We start from the raw sequence: 6000 nt of genomic DNA on the forward strand, positions 1-6000 counted from the left end.
GTATGGAGGTGTGTGTGGAGGTGTGTGTGGCGAGGAGAGATGCTGATGTGTGGATATTTGGATACGTTAACGACCTCCTTGTTAAAGCATGCTGAACATATAAAGAGGTCAAGCATGAAGACTGGACGAATAAAACCACATTGTTTGTTTAGGGTATCTTTAATATGAATTTATATGCATCGATACACAAATATTAGTAGCCTAACTATACAGTAGATTTTTTTTAAATAATATGCTATCAAAGGCGAAGAGTTGCTTATAAATCACCGAACCGATTGTGAAAAGTCAGCATGGCTTCTCCCATGATACAACCCACCAATAAGGCCAGCCCTCTAAGGGGTTAACACATTCTTTGCATGCCACGACATCTGATTATCAAAGAGCACTCAGTGGGACTGAAAATATGACCTATTGTGTTGCTTCAATCTGTTACAACACACCATTCCACACAGCACATATATTTTGCAGTGTCTGCATGTGAATAGGTCAGGGTGAAGGTAGAGTTCCCACTAACCAGAAATCCAGACCATACCTATTATAAATCCCAGGCCTAATGCAGCCCATTCATTTCATTAATCATTCTTCTAATCAATCCCATGGATGCCATTAGTCATTAAAGCAAAGCCTCGACACACTCTGTCCTCACATCTTACTTCAACTACATCGCTAGAGGAGATGGGAGAACCCTAAGGACTGTGTGTGTGTGTGTGTGTGTGTGTGTGTGAGAGAGAGAGAGAGCTTGAGTGTGTATGTGTATGTTTGTGTGAGTTTCTTTGTGAGTGTGTGTATTCGCGAGAGTGTCTGTGTGTATTCATGAGTGTGTGTGGTGTGTATGCGTATGTGAGTGTGTGCATGCTCACATGTGTATGAGCCAGAAACAGCCTAGGGGAGTCGGACATTACAGGATGAATGAAGGGATGTGGGGTTGTGGTGCCTCAGAGACATTACTTGACGAATGATGGGATGTTGGCTCGTGGTGCCTGAGAGACATTACTGGCTGAATGAAGGAATTTGGGGTTGTGGTGACTGAGAAACAGTTCTGGCAGAATGAAGGGATTTGGGGTTGTGGTGTCAGAGTAATATATCTGGCTGAATGAAGGGATGTGAGGTTGTGGTGCCTCAGATAAATTACTGGCTGAATGAAGGGATGTGGGGATGTTTTGCCTCAGAGACATTACTGACTGAATGAAGGGATGTGGGGTTGTGGTGCCTCAGAGACGTTACTGGCTGAATGAAGGGGTTTGGGGTTGTGGTGCCTCAGAGACATTACTGGCTAAATTAGGGGTGTGGGGTTGTGGTGCCTCACAGACATTACTGGCTGAATGAAGGAATGTGGGGTTGTGGTGCCTCACAGACATTACTGGCTGAATGCAGGGATGTGGGGTTGTGGTGCTTGAGAGACATCACTGGCTGAATGAAGGGATGTGGGGTTGTGGTGCCTCAGAGACATTACTGGTTGAATGCAGGGATGTGGGGTTGTGGTGCCTCAGAGACGTTACTGGCTAAATTAAGGGATGTGGGGTTGTGGTGTCTGATATACATTACTGGCTGAATGAAGGGATGTGGGGTTGTGGTGCCTCAGAGACGTTACTGGCTGAATGAAGGAATATGGGGTTGTGGTGCCTCAGAAACATTACTGGCTGAATGAAGGAATGTAGGGTTGTGGTGCCTCAGAGACATTACTGGCTGAATGAAGGGATGTGGGGTTGTGGTGCCTCAGAGACATTACTGGCTGAATTAAGGGATGTGGGGTTGTGGTGTCTGATATACATTACTGGCTGAATGAAATGATGTGGGGTTGTGGGCCGCAGAGATATTACTGGCTGAATAAAGGGATGTGAGGTTGTGGTGACTGACAGACAGTACTGGCTTCATGAAGGGATTTGGGGATGTGGTGCCTCAGTGACATTACTGGCAGGATGAAGGGATGTTGTGTCGTGGTGCCTGAGATACATTACTGGCTGAAAGCAGGGTTGTGGGGTTGTGGTGCTTCAGAGTAAATACTGGCTGAATGCAGGGATGTGGGGTTGTGGTGCCTCAGAGACATTACTGGCTGAATGAAGGAATATGGGGTTGTGGTGCCTCACAGACATTACTGGCTGAATGAAGGAATGTGGGGTTGTGGTGCCTCACAGACATTACTGGCTGAATGCAGGGATGTGGGGTTGTGGTGCCTCAGAGACATTACTGGCTGAATGCAGGGATGTGGGGTTGTGGTGCCTCACAGACATTACTGGCTGAATGAAGGAATGTGGGGTTGTGGTGCCTCAGAGACATTACTGGCTGAATGAAGGAATGTGGGGTTGTGGTGCCTCACAGACATTACTGGCTGAATGCAGGGATGTGGGGTTGTGGTGCCTCAGAGACATTACTGGCTGAATGCAGGGATGTGGGGTTGTGGTGCCTCACAGACATTACTGGCTGAATGAAGGGATGTGGGGTTGTGGTGCTTGAGAGACATCACTGGCTGAATGAAGGGATGTGGGGTTGTGGTGCCTCAGAGACATTACTGGCTGAATGCAGGGATGTGGGGTTGTGGTGCCTCACAGACATTACTGGCTGAATGAAGGAATGTGGGGTTGTGGTGCCTCAGAGACATTACTGGCTGAATGAAGGGATGTGGGGTTGTGGTGTCTGATATACATTACTGGCTGAATGAAGGGATGTGGGGTTGTGGTGCCTCAGAGACATTACTGGCTAAATTAAGGGATATGGGGTTGTGGTGCCTCACAGACATTACTGGCTGAATGAAGGAATGTGGGGTTGTGGTGCCTCAGAGACATTACTGGCTGAATGAAGGGATGTGGGGTTGTGGTGTCTGATATACATTACTGGCTGAATGAAGGGATGTGGGGTTGTGGTGTCTGATATACATTACTGGCTGAATGAAGGGATGTGGGGTTGTGGTGCCTCAGAGACGTTACTGGCTGAATGAAGGAATATGGGGTTGTGGTGCCTCAGAAACATTACTGGCTGAATGAAGGAATGTAGGGTTGTGGTGCCTCAGAGACATTACTGGCTGAATTAAGGGATGTGGGGTTGTGGTGTCTGATATACATTACTGTCTGAATGAAATGATGTCATTATATTATTACACAGAGGTCATTATATTATTATATAGAGGTCATTATATTATTATATAGAGGTCATTATATTATTATATAGAGGTCATTATATTATTACATAGAGGTCATTATATTATTACATAGAGGTCATTATATTATTACATAGAGGTCATTATATTATTATATAGAGGTGATTATATTATTATATAGAGGTCATTATCTGATTACATTGAGGTCATTATATTATTACAGATAGGTGAGTAACTGCATCATTTAGATATTGGGATTTCTTTGTCTTAACAATGTGGTTCACTGTGTGATGACCACATCGATTTATTAAGCGAGAGGAGAGAGACACACTAAAACCCTCAGTGTTAGCTTGTTATCATTAGCCTGTCATTGTTCTGAGTGGTGGAGTCCCCTCTAAGGTGTGTGTGTGTGTGTGTTTGTATGTGATATAATTGCAATGTGTCTGTGCACACACACACACGCAAGTACGTACGTACGCACACACACACACACACACACGACACACACACGACACACACACGACACGCCAGACGCGTGTTTGTACTCTCCCTTTGACTGGGTGTCAGTATTAATGAGCCCAGATTTCATTTACGATGTGCGATTATTTGACTGTTCATTTGGCATAGATTTATGACGGGCCCTATATCTGTAGTCTGCAGTGCTGGTCTTTAATAATAGGAAATGAACACATGAATCACCCGGTAGCAGTCACACACCACAGAAAGAGCCAAGCAAAGGATCCAATCTGCAGTCCAAGAAAATCACCTTATATTCATTCAGAAACCTCTCGCACACCGAGCCAGGAAATATTAACTTTCTAATCGTATATTATTTAATATCCCAAAAATGTGAACAAGTGCTGTCTACAACAGTGCCTATCAGGACCACATTAAATATATTGTAGTAGCAGTGAGATCGAAGCAAGCTCTTATCCACACTCACAGTTGTGTTGTGCTTGGTCAATTATCACCCCCACAGCCACGACAGTAAAAACAGTGGTAAGTAACCACAACAAATCCACAAGATTTACCCAGGGAGGTAGGGTGAAAGAAACTAAGAAGGTAGAGTCCATTCAAAAGCAAAAAAACACGAGTCACACCTATCTGTAGACCACGCCCTGCAGAGGGCGCGAGGCATGAGATCAGAAGCCCGGCCACCACCTTTAACAGAAGATCACAGTAAGTACACAGGATAGGTGAACGTTCAAAAACAGGTGCTTCCTTTTAGTGCAGGCAAGCTACAAGACGCCTATCACCTAATGCTGAGTTCAGTCAGAGGGAGATTACATTAAGCGAGCACAGGTAAAGTGTGTCTACGAAGGCCAGGTGTAGCAAGGAAACCTCGATCAATAGATTTTCAGAGATGAGGTAAGCCTCTTGCTAGGAGTAAACAGAGTTAGAAATAAAGCTAAAGCCGAATCACTTCTGAAATGTTCCCTGCATGATGCAAATGGCAGTGCTACTTATCCCACCACATTACAATACATTTATAGAAGTCTTTCTTATTTCGTGAAAATACCACTGAAATCCAAAAAGCTGCAAATGGGCAAGTATTAGTTTAACTTTATGGATTATTATGCACTCCTTTACATTGTGCTATGTACAGTACGAGTTATGAATGTACACTTTAAACACCAAAACAGGAGCACCAGATATTCCCATATTGTCCCAATAACAAATCCTACCTCCAAATAGCAATTTCTACATTTACATTTACATCATTTAGCAGACACTCTTATCCAGAGCGACTTACAAATTGGTGCATTCAATTTATGATAGCCAGTGGGATAACCACTTTTAATTTTTTATGGGGGTGTGGGGGGTAGAAGGATTACTTTATACTATTCCAGGTATTCCTTAAAGAGGTAGGGTTTCAAGTTACTCCGGAAGGTGTTCAGTGACTCCGCTCTCCTGGCATCGTGGGGGAGCTTGTTCCACCATGGGTGTAGGGTCTGATCAGAGCCTGAAGGTAAGGAGGTGCCGTTCCCCTCACAGCTCCGTAGGCAAGCACCATGGTCTTGTAATAGATGCGAGCCTCAACTGGAAGCCAGTGGAGTGTGCGGAGGAGCGGGGTGACATGAGAGAACTTGGGAAGGTCGAACACCAGACGGGCTGCAGCGTTCTGGATAAGTTGTAGGGGTTTAATGGCACAGGCAGGGAGCCCAGCCAACAGCGAGTTGCAGTAATCCAGACGGGAGATGACAAGTGCCTGGATTAGGACCTGTGCCGCTCTCTGTGTAAGGTAGGGTCGTACTCTGCGAACGTTGTAGAGCATGAACCTGCAGGATCGGGTCACCGCTTTGATGTTAGCGGAGAACGACAGGGTGTTGTCCAGGCTCTTTGCACTCTGGGAGGAGGACACAATGGAGTTGTCAACCATGATGGCGAGATCATGGAGCGGGCAGTCCTTCCCCAGGAGGAAGAGCAGCTCCATCTTGCCGAGGTTCAGCTTGAGGTGGTGATCCGACATCCACACTGATATGTCTGCCAGACATGCAGAGATGCGATTCGCCACCTGGTTATCAGAAGGGGGAAGGAGAAAAGTTCTAGTTTTTCCTTACACCTTTTTATGATTTGCTAAATATTTACCAACAAAGTTTATCCCAAAAGTTACTAAACATTAGCACAGAAAGTCCATAGCTATGATTATGTGTATGCCTATGCTTTCTACTGTCAGTAAAGATCTGGTTGGTCATTAACAATTCAATGTGCTGGGGTGTGTTTTCTCCTCCCCTGGGGGATTGTGGGCTAGAAGCCAGCCAGCTCATTAAGGGTCCTTTGGAGCATTTTAATTGTTAATCCTAAACAAAGACTGTTGGTTTCTGTGGCTGCTTCTGTTGTGTGCCACGTCTCAACTGTTCATGTGCCTGTGTGTGTGTGAGAGTGTGTCACTCTGCACCACCTCA

The sequence above is a fragment of the Coregonus clupeaformis genome, chromosome 33 (assembly GCF_020615455.1).
Source record: "Coregonus clupeaformis isolate EN_2021a chromosome 33, ASM2061545v1, whole genome shotgun sequence".
Classification (NCBI taxonomy): domain Eukaryota; kingdom Metazoa; phylum Chordata; class Actinopteri; order Salmoniformes; family Salmonidae; genus Coregonus; species Coregonus clupeaformis.